Raw genomic sequence first — 14,057 nt, 5'->3', positions numbered from 1 at the left:
AACACCTGGAGTAACAGGTAAATTTGGCCTTGGTGTACAGAATGAAGCATGGCAAAGGCTAATAGAGTTTTGCCAAGAGAATGCACTGGTCATAGCAGTCACTCTCTTTCAACAACACACAATCACCCTCTTCCAACAACACAAGAGAAGACTCTACACATGGACATCATCAGATAGTCAATACTGAAATCAGATTGATTATATTCTTTGCAGCCAAAGATGGAGAAGCTCTGTGCAGTCAGCAAAAACAAGACTGGGAACTGACTGTGGTTCAGATCATGAACTCCTTATTGCCAAATTCAGACTGAAATTGAAGAGAGTGGGGAAAGCCACTAGACCATTCAGGAATGACCTAAATCAAATCCCTTACAATTATACAGTGGAAGTAAGAAATAGATTCAAGGGACTATATCTGATAGATAGTTCAGTTCAGTCACTCAGTCATGTCCGACTCTTTGTGACCCCATGGACTGCAGCACAGCAGGCCTCCCTGTCCATCACCAACTCCCGGAGTTCACCCAAACTCATGTCCATTGAGTCGGTGATGCCATCTAACCATCTCATCCTCTGTCCACCCTGTCTCTTCCTGCCTTCAATCTTTCCCAACATCAAGGTCTTTTCAAATGAGTCAGCTCTTTGCATCAGGTGGCCAAAATGTTGGAGACAGAGTACCTGATAAACTATGAATGGAGGTTCATAACATTGTATGGGAAACAGGGATCAAGACCATCCCCAAGAAAAAGAAATGCAAAAAAGGCAAAATGGCTGTCTGAGGAGGACTTACAAATAGCTGAAGAAATAAGAGAAGTGAAAAGCAAAGGATAAAAGGAAAGATATACCCTTTTGAATGCAGAATTCCAAAGAATAGCAAGGAGAGATAAGAAAGCCTACCAGTGATCAGTGCAAAGAAATAGAGGAAAGCAATAGAATGGGAAAGACTAGAGATCTCTTCAAGAAAATTAGAGATACCAAGGGAACATTTCATGCAAAGATGGGCTCAATAAAGGACAGAAACGGTATGGACCTACCAAAAGCAGAAGATATTAAGAAGAGGTGGCAAGAATACACAGAAGAAATATATAAGAAAGATCTTCACAACCCAGATAATCATGATGGTATGATCACTCACCTAGAACCAGACATTCTGGAGCATGAAGTCAAGTGGGCCTTAGGAAGCATCACTAGGAACAAACTAGTGGAGGTGATGGAATTCCAATTGAGCTATTTCAAATTCTGAAAGATGATCTGTGAAAGTGCTGCACTCAATATACCAGCAAATTTGGAAAACTCAGCAGTGGCCACTCAGCAGTGGCCACAGAACTGGAAAAGGTCAGTTTTCATTCCAATCTCAAAGAAAAGCAATGCCAAAGAATGCTCAAACTACTCCACAATTGCACTTATGTCACACGCTAGCAACGTAATGCTCAAAATTCTCCAAGTCAGGCTTCATGGTACATGAACCATGAAATTCCAGATGTTCAAGCTGGATTTAGAAAAGGCAGTGGAACCAGAGATCAAATTGCCAACATCTGCTGGATCATCAAAAAAGCAAGAGAATTTTAAAAAAAAAATCTATTTCACTGACTGCACCAAAGCCTTTGACTGTGTGAATCACAACAGACTATGGAAAATTCTTCAAGAGATGGGGCCTCCTGAGAAACCTGTATGCAGGTCAAAAAGCAACAGTTAGAACCAGACATGGAACAACAGATTGGTTACAAATTTGGAAAGGCTGTATATTGTCACCCTGTTTATTTAACTTATATGCAGAGTACATCATGCAAAATGCCAGACTGGATAAAGCACAGCTGGAATCAAGATTGCAGGGAGAAATATCAATAAGTTCAGATATGCATATGACACCACCCTTATGGCAGAAAGCAAAGAGGAACTAAAGAGCCACTTGATGAAAGTCAAAGAGGAGAGTGAAAAAAGTGGTTTAAAACTCAACATTCAAAAAATGAAGGTGATGGTATCTGGTACCATCACTTCATGGCATATGGATGGGGAAACAATGGAAAAAGTGACCAACTTTATTTTGGGGGGCTCCAAAATGAAGATTGTGACTGCAGCCATGAAATTAAAAGACACTTGCTCCTTGGAAGAATAGCTATGACAAGCCTTAGTTTAGTCACTCAGTCATGTCTGACTCTTTGCGACCCCATGAACTGCAGCATGCTAGGCCTCCCTGTCCATCACCAACTCCTGGAGCTTACCAAAACTCATGTCTATTGAGTCAGTGATACCATCCAACCATCTCATCCTCTGTCGTCCCCTTCTCCTCCTGCCTTCAATCTTTCCCAGCATCATGGTCTTTTCAAATGAATCAGCTCTTCAAATCAGGTGGCAAAAGTATCGGAGTTTCAGCTTCAGCATCAGTCCTTCCAATGAATATGCAGGATGGATTTCCTTTAGGATTGACTGGTTGGATCTCCTTGCAGTCCAAGGGATTCTCGAGAGTCTTCAACACCACAGTTCAAAGGCATAAATTCTTTGGCACTCAGCTTTCTTTATAGTCCAACTCTCACATCCATACATAACTACTGGAAAAACCATAGCTTGGACTAGACAGACCTTTGTTGGCAAAGTAATGTCTCTGCTTTTTAATATGCTGTCTAGGTTGATCATTTCCTTCCAAGGAGTAAGTGTCTTTTAATTTCATGGCTGCAGTCACCATCTGCAGTGATTTTGGAGCCCAAAAGTAAAATCAGCCTCTGTTTCCACTGTTTCCCTATCTATTTGCCATGAAGTGATGGGGCCAGATGCCATGATCTTCGTTTTCTGAATGTTGAGCTTTAAGTCAACTTTTTCACTCTCCTCTTTCACTTTCATCAAGAAGCTCTTTAGTTCTTCTTCACTTTCTGCCGTAAGGGTAGTGTCATCTTCATATCTGAGGTTATTGATATTTCTCCCAGCAATCTTGATTCCAGCTTGTGCTTCATCCAGCCCAGTCTGTCTCTTGATGTATTCTGCATGTAAGTTAAATAAGCAGGTGACAATATACAGCCTTGATGTACTCCTTTCCCTATTTGGAACCAGTCTGTTGTTCCATGTCCAGTTCTAACTATTGCTTCCTGAAAATCCTAGACAGCATATTAAAAAGCAGTGACATTACTTTGCCAACAAAGGCCCATCTAGTCAAAGCTATGGTTTTTCCAGTAGTCATATATGGATGTGAAATTTGGACCTTAAAGGCTGAGCACTAAAGAATTAATGCTTTTGAACTATGGTTTTGAAGAAGACTCTTGAGAGTCCCTTGGATTGCAAGGAGACCCAACCAGTCAATCCTAAAAGAAATCAATCCTGAATATTCATTGGAAGAACTGATGCTGAAGCTGAAACTCCAATACTTTCGCCACCTGATGCGAAGAGCTGACTCATTGGAAAAGATCATGATGCTGGGAAAGATTGAAGGCGGGAAGAGAAGGGGACGACAAAGGATGACATGTTTGGATGGCATCACCGACTCAATGGACATGAGTTTGAGTAAGGTCCAGGAGTTAGTGATAGTCAGGGAAGCCTGGTGTGTTGCAGTCCATGGAGTCACAAAAAGTCGGACACGACTGAGCAACTGAACTGAACTGGAGATTTTTGTAAAATGGCACAACCGGGTTTGGGTGGAGTGCTACTGGCATCTAGTGGTGTCATCTGGGGGTGCAGCTAAACATCTCAAAATGCACAGAATAATCTCCCAGAAAAGACTTTATCTGGTGCCAAAGGTGAATAGAATGAAGATTGGAAGCGGAGTCAGGGTGTGGTGATAGGGTAATGGTAAAATAGCAGCACACCTTTTGAGAATCAGTCTGACTAATTGGTTATACATTTGAGGGGACTTATAGAAGTCCCCTCAAAGCCGTCCTTGATTTGCTCAATTTGCTAGAGTAGCTTGCAGAACTCAGGAAAATAAGTCACTAGAACACTTCTTTATTACAAAGGATACTAAAGAATACGAATGTACAGTCAGATAGATATATACACAGGTCAGGGTCCAGAGGGTCTTCAGCACAGGAGATTCTGTCCTCTGAGAGTTCAGGGAGCTCCACTGTCAGAGCACATAGATGAGTTCTTGCGTTCCAACCTGGAAGCTCCCTGAAACACAACCTATTAGGTTTGAGGCAAGAAATAAATGGACTCCAGTTGAACATTTAAAATCAGCCAGCCTCCTCTTTAACCTCAGATACGCAGATGAAACCACACTTATGTCAGAAAGCAAAGAGGAACTAAAGAGCCTCTTGATGAAGGTCAAAGAAGAGAGTGAAAAAGCTGGCTTAAAACTCAGCATTCACAGTTCTGATGAGATGGATGAAACTGGAGCCGATTATACAGAGTGAAATAAGCCAGAAAGAAAAACACCAATACAGTATACTAACACATATATATGGAATTTAGAAAGATGGCAATGATGACCCTGTATGCAAGACAGCAAAAAAGACACAGATGTGTATAGCAGACTTTTGGACTCAGAGGGAGAGGGAGAGGGAGAGTGTGGGATGATTTGGCAGAATGGCATTGAAACATGTATACTATCATGTAAGAATCGAATCGCCAGTCTATGTCTGATGCAGGATACAGCATGCTTGGGGCTGGTGCACGGGGATGACCCAGAGGGATGTTGTGGGGAGGGAGGTGGGAGGGGGGTTCATGTTTAGGATCGCATGTACACCCGTGGTGGATTCATGTCAATGTATGGCAAAACCAATACAGTATTGTAAAGTAAAATAAAGTAAAAATAAAAATTAAAAAAAAAGAAAGAAAATGGGCTGATGCACACAAAAAAACCCCTCAGCATTAAACAAATGAAGGTCATGGCATCCAGACTCATCACTTCATGGCAAATAGATAGGGAAACAATGGAAACAGTGACAGACTTTATTTGGGGGGCTCCAAAATCACTGCAGATGGTGAGTGCAGCCATGAAATTAAAAGACAATTGCTCCTTGGAAAAAAAACTATGACAAACCTAGACAGCATATTAAAAAGCAGAGACATTACTTTGCCAACAAAGCACTGTATAGTCACAGCTATGCTTTTTCTAGTAGTCATGTTTGTATGTGACAGTTGGACCATAAAGAAGGCTGAGCACTGAAAAATTAATGCTTTTGAACTGTGGTGTTGGAGAAGACTCTTGAGAGTCCCTTGGACTGCAAGGAGATCAAACCAGTCAATCCTAAAAGAAATCAGTTCTGAATATTCATTTGAAGGACTGATGATGAAGCTGAAGTTCCAATACTCTGGCCACCTGATGCGAAGCACTGACTCATTAGAAAAGACCCATTGCAGCACTGTTTATAATAGCCAGGACATGGAAACAACCTAGATGTCCATCAGCAGATGAATGGATAAGAAAGCTGTGGTACATATACACAATGGAGTATTACTCAGCCATTAAAAAGAATACATTTGAATCAGTTCTAATGAGATGGATGAAACTCGAGCCGATTATACAGAGTGAAGTAAGCCAGAAAGAAAAACACCAATACAGTATACTGACACATATATATGGAATTTAGAATGATGGTAATGATGACCCTGTATGCGAGACAGCAAAAGAGACACAGATGTATAGAACGGACTTTCGGACTCTGAGGGAGAGGGAGAGGGTGGGATGATTTGGGAGAATGGCATTGAAACATGTATACTGTCATGTACGAAACGAAGTGCCAGTCTATGTTCGATACAGGATACAGGATGCTTGGGGCTGGTGCAGGGGGATGATCCAGAGAGATGATATGGGGTGGGAGGTGGGAGGGGGATTCAGGATTGGGAGCTCGTATACACCCATGGTGGATTCATGTCAATGTATGGCAAAACAAATACAGTATTGTAAAGTAAAATAAAGTAAAAATAAAATTTTTTAAAAAGAGAAAAGAAAAGACCCTGATGCTGGGAAGGATTGGAGGCAGGAGGAGAAGGGGATGACAGAGGACAAGATGGTTGGATGGCTTCACCAACTCAATGGATATGAGTTTGAGCAAGCTCTGGGAAATAGTGAAGGACAGGGAAGCCTGGTGTGCTACAGTCCATGGGGTTGCAAAGTCGGACAGGACTGAGCAACTGAACAATAAGCCTCCGCTTTGGATTTCCTGAGTCAAGAGATAGGTGGGCTCCAGTTGAGGAATTTACAAACAGCCCCCTGTTTGATCTCAGAAATGAAAGTAACAATGGAAACAGGGTAAATAGTCAATTTTTGTCTCCTGTAAACACCTCAAGGGAATAACCATGGCAAGGACAAAGAGAAGCAAAATCCCGGTCTGAGTAAAGGATAAGGGAGACACTGCTGCTACTGCTAAGTCACTTCTGTTGTGTCCGACTCTGTGCGACCCCATAGACGGCAGCCCACCAGGCTCCCTCGTCTCTGGGATTCTCCAGGCAAGAACACGAGTGGGTTTCCATTTCCTTCTCCAATGCATGAAAGTGAAAAGTGAAAGTGAAGTCACTCAGTCATGTCTGACTCTTTGCGACCCCATGGACTGCAGCCCACCAGGCTCCTCCATCCATGGGATTTTCCAGGCAAGAGTACTGGAGTGGGGTGTCATTGCCTTCCCCCAAGGGAGACACTACACATGGCAAAAAGTCTCCTTGAAGTCAAAAGTCAAAGGGTAATTCCAGGCAATAATGAGTCTTGCTCCTCCCAGAAGGCTTCACTTGTGAAATTTCCCTGTTAGTCCCATGGTTAAGACTCTGTGCTTCCAATGCAGAGGGACAAGTGTTCCACCCTGGTCAGGGAACTAAGATTCCACATGATACAGCATGTCAGCATCTTCTCAGCATTTTCCAGAGGCACAGGTAAAATTTGCCATTATCACTCCCTTTTATATGTTAATATTTGAGCCATGCATGTAAATGCCTAGTTTACTATAAGATACCATTGTGTGTGTGCGCAGTTGCTCAGTCATGTCTGACCCTTCGTGATCCCATGGACTGTAACCTGCCAGGCTCCTCTGTCCATGGGATTCTCCAGGCAAGAATATTGTAGTGGGTTGCCATTTCTTCCTCTAGGGGATCTTCCCAATCCAGGGATCAAACCTATGTCTCTATGTCTCCTGCATTGGCAGGCGGTTCTTTACCTCTAGGGCAAACTGGCAAACCCGCATGCTACAGGGTGTGGCCAAAACAACAAAGAACAGCAAAAGCAAAAGTTTATCAACCCCTTCTTAGAGTAATTTATATTTATATGCATTTCATAGTTTAGTATTTTTATGCATTTAATAAAATACATAGAATTATAGAGGAAACAAATTATATTAAAATATTAAGGGAAGCAAAAAATGTGTTTTATACTTGAAATTTGCTAAGAAAGTAAATCATAAATGTTCTTACTACAAAAAAAATGTGGTAATTATGTGGCATGGTAGAGATGATGGCTAATACAATGAATGTAACCGTTTTGCAAGATATAAGCATTTTGCAAATTAATACCTTGATGCACTCAATATGCCAGCAAGTTTGGAAAACTCAGCAGTGGCCACAGGACTGGAAAAGGTCAGTTTTCATTCCAGTTCCAAAGAGAGGCAATGCCAAAGAATGCTCAAACTACCACACAATTGCACACATCTCGCATGCTCAAAATTCTCCAAGCCAGACTTCAGCAATACGTGAACCGTGAATTCCCTGATGTTCAAGCTGATTTTAGAAAAGGCAGAGGAACCAGAGATCAAATTGCCAACATCTGCTGGGTCATGAAAAAAGCAAGAGAGTTCCAGAAACACATCTATTTCTGCTTTATTGACTATCCCAAAGCCTTTGACTGTGTGGATCACAATAAACTATGGAAAATTCTGAAAGAGGTGGGAATACCAGACCACCTGACCTGCCTCTTGAGAAATCTGTATGCAGGTCAAGAAGCAACAGTGAGAACTGGACATGGAACAACAGACTGGTTCCAAATAGGAAAAGGAGTATGTCAAGGCTGTATATTGTTACCCGGCTTATTTAACTTCTATGCAGAGTACATCATGAGAAACGCTGGACTGGAAGAAACACAAGCTGGAATCAAGATTGCTGGGAGAAATATCAATAACCTCAGATATGCAGATGACACCACCCTTATGGCAGAAAGTGAAGAGGAGCTAAAAAGCCTCGTGATGAAAGTGAAAGTGGAGAGTGGAAAAAGTTGGCTTAAAGCTCAACATTCAGAAAACGAAGATCATGGCATCTGGTCCCATCACTTCATGGGAAATAGATGGGGAAACAGTAGAAACAGTGTCAGACTTTATTTTTTGGGGCTCCAAGATCACTGCAGATGGTGACTGCAGCCATGAAATTAAAAGACACTTACTCCTTGGAAGAAAAGTTATGATCAACCTAGATAGTATACTCAAAAGCAGAGACATTACTTTGCCGACTAAGGTCCATCTAGTCAAGGCTATGGTTTTTCCTGTGGTCATGTATGGATGTAAGATTTGGACTGTGAAGAAGGCTGAGCGCTGAAGAATTGATGCGTTTGAACTGTGGTGTTGGAGAAGACTCTTGAGAGTCCCTTGGACTGCAAGGAGATCCAACCAGTCCATTCTGAAGGAGATCAACCCTAGGATTTCTTTGGAAGGAATGATGCTAAAGCTGAAACTCCAGTACTTTGGCCACCTCATGAGAAGAGTTGACTCATTGGAAAAGACTCTGATGCTGGGAGGGATTGGGGGCAGGAGGAGAAGGGGACAACCAAGGATGAGATGGCTGGATGGCATCACTGACTCGATGGACGTGAGTCTGAGTGAATTCCGGGAGTTGGTGATGGACAGGGAGGCCTGGCGTGCTGCGATTCATGGGGTCGCAAAGAGTTGGACACGACTGAGCGACTAAACTGAACTGAACTGACACATTAAATTTACACACACACACACACACACACACACACACACACACAAATGCTGCATGTGTACTAGGAGAGGAAAGGGCTCCAGGGTAGTGAGTCAGACACTGGTGCTGGTTTTACCCTTGAGGTGGTCTACAAGGGAAGCTGAGGAACCAGTATGAGCTTTAAATTCTGCAGGATCAGGGGTGAACAGTGAGGGTAAGGATCTTCCTTTAGACTAGCACCCCAAAGGAATGTCTCTGGGGAATAGGGAGGAACTGAAAGCAAACCAGTATGAGCTACAGCCAGGTTGCCCACCACCTGTGAGATGCCAGAAAAACCTTGGGTAACTATGGTCCATTACTATCTCAGATGGTGAAGACTCTGCCTGCAATATAGTAGACCCAGGTTCAAACTCCACACCAGTAAAATCCCTTGGAGAAGTGAAGTGAAAATCACTCTGTCGTGTCCGACTCTTTGCAACCCCATGGACTATACAGCCCATGGAATTCTCCAGGCCAGAATACTGGAGTGGGTAGCCTTTCCCTTCTCCAGGAGATCTTTCCAACCCAGGGATTGAACCCAGGTCTCCCGCATTGCAGGTGGATTCTTTACCAGCTGAGCCACTAGGGAAGCCCAGGAAATGCCAAAGGGAGGAATAATAACATCAACCAGATAAGGAAAAGCAATTGGGCAATCTTGGGGTGGCTGGGGATACGAGGCCTTAAGGAAGCCCATGGCTTCCATGGAAACTGTCCCTAGACCAGCCATGACTTTGATCCTTGTGCATCCATCTATTTTGACCATGTGTGGATAGGAGTCTTGTTCTCTCCAACCGCTGCTAAAGGCATTCATTCTGTTGATTTCACATTGTGACCCTGCCACTGCTTCAACTGCTGGGATTTCAAGCATCAAGCCTGTTCAAAGCAAGAATGCATGAGTCACTTGGAGCAAGATGCACTAGAAGAGGAGAGAACTGGTACCTGTTCAAGCACACTACACAGAATACAGGGGCGATAGGCAATGCCTAGACTATGACATGCATGTGTGTGTGCTAAGTCGCTTTAGTTGTGTCTGACTCTTTGTGACCCCATGTACTGTAGCCCATCAGGCTCTTCTGTTCATGGGATTTCCCAGGCAAGAAAACTGGAGTGGGTTGTCATTTCCTTCTCCATATTGTGGAACATCTTGAACACAAAGAGGGCAGGAGCCTAATATAATAAACATCCATGTCCCACCTTTCTGGGCTTCCCAGGTAGTGCTAATGATAAAAGACCACCTGCTCATGCAGGAGACATAAGAGACCTGGGTTTGATCCTTGGGTTGGGAAGATCCCCTGGAGGAGGGCATAGCAACCCACTCCAGTATGCTGGCCTGGAGAATCCACCTTTCTGAATTAACTTCTGGACTGGGAATTAATACTAATACTAATTAATACCAATACTAATTTATGTAAACTTTTAAATTTATCAACCTTGCTAGAGATTGCTTTATTAGTATTTTTTCAAGAAACCAAATTTCAGTTTTTTTCTCTCTACTACTCCACTTCTTCAAAATTAATTTACTTTGTTCTTTTGTGATCATTATTTCCTGCTTTAATCTTTGAGTTTGCTGCGTTTATTCTTATTAATACCTTACTATGTTAAAATAGTAAGGTATTAAATAATATTTCAAGCTTTAACACACTTTTTAAGGCTACAATTTTTTCTCTAAAATTTTTTCTCTTGGAGAAGGAAATGGCAAATCACTCCAGGATTCTTGCCTGGAGAATTCCATGGACAAAGGAGCCTGGTGGTCTATAGTCCATGGGGCTGCAAAGAGTCAAATACAACTGACCAACTAACATTTTGATTTTCACTTTTCACTATCAGACAAAGTAGATTTTAATGCTATAATACACCCAGAGATAACAAAGGTAGCTTCATAAAGATAAAAGACTGAATGCACCAGAAAGATATAACAATTCTGAATTTGTACTCTGTATCTAATGATTGAACTAGGAGCAGAAATAGTCAAATTCAGTGTGTGTGTGTTGGGGGGTGGGAGGTGGTGATTTGGCTCAAGAAGGAGGGGATATATGTATACTTATATCTGCCTCTGGGAGATAGTAAAGGACAAGGAAGCCTGGGGCACTGCAGTCCATGGGGTTGCAAAGCATGTCTGATGTTCACTTAGCACCTGAACAACAACAAATAGCTGATTCACCCTATGAACCAATATGACATTGTAAAGCGATTATCCTCCAATTAAAAATAAAATTAAAAAAAAAAGAAACAGTCAAATTCAATATCACACTGGCTGATTTTAACATATATCACTCCATGATTGATACAACAAGGAGACGAAAAAGTCGGATTTCAACAGGTTTGACCTAATGGGTGGGCATATACAGAAAATGCACTTGATCACTGCCGAAATGATCTTTAAGCACAAACAGATCATCTACTAAGTTTGACCACAACTGCTACATTCCACACTTAAATTTCAAAGAACTTAAATTGTGCTGAGTATGTTCATTCCACACTTAAATTTCAAAGAATTTAAATTGTGCCGAGTATGTTCTCTAGCCGTAATGCAATGATACTAAAAGCCACTGACAAAGGCATAAAAATAGGTCCTCCACATATTTGAAAATGAAGAAACGCACTTCTATATAACTCATGGATGGAGAAAAAAAAAACTCTCAACTGACTTTATTCTAATCAATTTCTCTGTATAGATTCCAGCAGAAATGAGGAAAATGAAGATGACTCAAAAGAAAGAGGATGAAATGAGAATTGGTTTATCAACATATAATGCTAAAGAAAATGTATGTTCACAAGTACACAAACACATGAACTGCACACCCGATAATAATAATTTTTTCCTCCAGCTTTATGGAGATTAATTGACTTCTCTTAGCACCTAATACCACTCCAGTACTCTTGCCTGGAAAATCCCATGGGCGGAGGAGCCTGGTGGGCTGCAGTCGATGGGGTCACAAAGAGTCAGACACGAGCGAATTCACTTTCACTTTTCACTTTCATGCATTGGAGAAGGAAATGGCAACCCACTCCAGTGTTCTTGCCTGGAGAATCCCAGGGACGAGGGAGCCTGGTGGGCTGCCGTCTATGGGGTCGCACAGAGTCGGACACGACTGGAGTGACTTAGCAGCAGCAGCAGCACCTGATAATTACACATTTGATTTTACTAGTGCTTAATCTAGATAAATTTCTGTATACAAATATTTCCTGTTTCACTATTAAGTATGTAATATTTTGCCTATTTTATAGATATCAAACTGAACTCGGTTAAGTTGCTTGATAAATGACAGGTAGTAAAACACAAGATAGAAGGATTTTGGGGGGAATGTGCATTGCAGCAAACTGGGAGATCTTAGTTCCCCGATCAGGGATCAAACCCATTCCCCTTGAAGTGGAAGCATGGAGTCCTAACCACTGGACTGCTAGGGAATTCCCAGGATAGTAGGATTTAATACAAAGATACTTGACTTGAAAACTCATGATTAATCACTTTACTAAGAGAATTAAATTTTGAAAGAGCCAGAAATTCTGGCACACCCAATATTTCATTCCCTTTGACTCATTCTAGAACCCCACACCAAAAGTTGATGACACAATCATGGAAAAGAAAACGTTCTGGAGACGGATTTCCTCAAGGCTATCTTTATGTCTCTGTTCCTCAGGTTGTAGATGAAGGGGTTCATCATTGGAGTAATCACAGTGTACATCACACTGCCCTCCTCCTCGGGGAGAGAGAGTAGCTGCAGAACTAAGGTAGATACCAACACAGGTCCCATAATTTAAGAAAATGACAGAGAGGTGAGACCCACAGGTGGAAAAAGCTTTATACCTCTCACCAATGGATGGCATTCTCTGGATGAAGGAGACAATCCGTGTGTAAGAGAAAATTACGCCTGAGAGAGGACCAACACGTAACAGCTTAGTCGCCAGATACACCAGGATGCCATTGATAAGGGTATCAGAACAGGCAAGTTTGAGGATCTGAGCAAGTTCACAGAAGTGGGGGATTTTCAAGTCTGTGCAGAAAGACAGCTGCAACACCATCAGACTGTGGATCAGGGCATTCAGAATGCTAACGAACAAAGAGAGAAGCAGCCGCAGACCACAGAGACAGGGGTTCATGACCACGTACAGTGGGTGGCAGATGGCCATGATGGTCAGGAGTAAACTGTCCGTACAAATGAAAACCATGAAAAAATACACCTGAGTGAGGCAGCCTGCATAGGTGATGGCTTTGTTCTCTGTCTGGATGCTCGACAGCATCTTGGGGACTATAGTGGAGATGAAAGAGATGTCAACAAGGGATGTGGGAGAGGAAGAAGTACATGGGAGTGTGGAAGTGGAGGTCAGAGCTGACAGCCAGGATGATGAGCAGATTCCCAAGCATGGTGACCAGGTACATGGACAGGAAGAGCCCAAACAGGAGGGGCTGCAGGTCTGCATTATCAGAGAGGCCCAGGAGGAGGAATTCTGAGACGTCTGTCTGGTTTTCTGATTCCATGTTGTTGATATGTGTACTGGAAAATATAGACATGAGTTACTCTGAAATGGATACTCAGACATCATTTGTTTGAGAGAAATTTTTCTTCTATGCCTTAAATTCTAAAAATATTTAGGGACCTCCCTGGTGGTCCAGGAATTAAGACTCCATGCTTCCACTGCAAGGCGCACAGATTCGACCCCTGGTCAGGGAACTAGGAATCTGCGTGCTGGGTGAGGCAGTCAAAAAAAATTTTTTTAATGTAAGTAATTCTTTCCTTCAAGTTTATCTACTCATTTCCTCCTTCTCCAAGTAATTTTTGAATAACTTCTAAATACTGTATTTTTTTTCCAATACTAAAATTAAAGAATGAAAACAAGTGCTATTGTTTTTTTCTAGGAACCATCATGGGCTTCTCAGGTGGTGCTGGTGGTAAAGAACTCACTCGCCAATGCAGGAAATGTCAGAGATGTGGGTTTGATCCCTGGGTCAGGAAGATCCCCTGGAGGAGGGCATGGCAACCCACTCCAGTATTCTTGCCGGGAGAATCTCATAGACTAAGGAGCCTGGCAGGCTACAGTCCATAGGGACACAAACAGTCGGACACGACGGAAACAACTTAGCACACATGCGTACATCATGCCTCCAGCACTTGATTTTCTTAGTTTTAATTGATTTATTTTATTTATTTATTTGGCTGCATCGGGTCTTAGTTGCAGCACTAGGGATCTTTAGTTGTGACATGCAAACTCTTAGTTGAACT

The 14,057-nt window shown here is 42.3% G+C and overlaps 1 pseudogene; it reads right to left on the bottom strand.

Moving 5' to 3' along the window:
* Positions 12,411–13,318, bottom strand: LOC102180844 (annotated as a pseudogene).

The sequence above is a fragment of the Capra hircus genome, chromosome 7 (genome assembly GCF_001704415.2).
Source record: "Capra hircus breed San Clemente chromosome 7, ASM170441v1, whole genome shotgun sequence".
In the NCBI taxonomy this organism is placed as follows: Eukaryota; Metazoa; Chordata; class Mammalia; order Artiodactyla; family Bovidae; genus Capra; species Capra hircus.
This window is presented reverse-complemented; position numbering and strand designations above follow the sequence as displayed.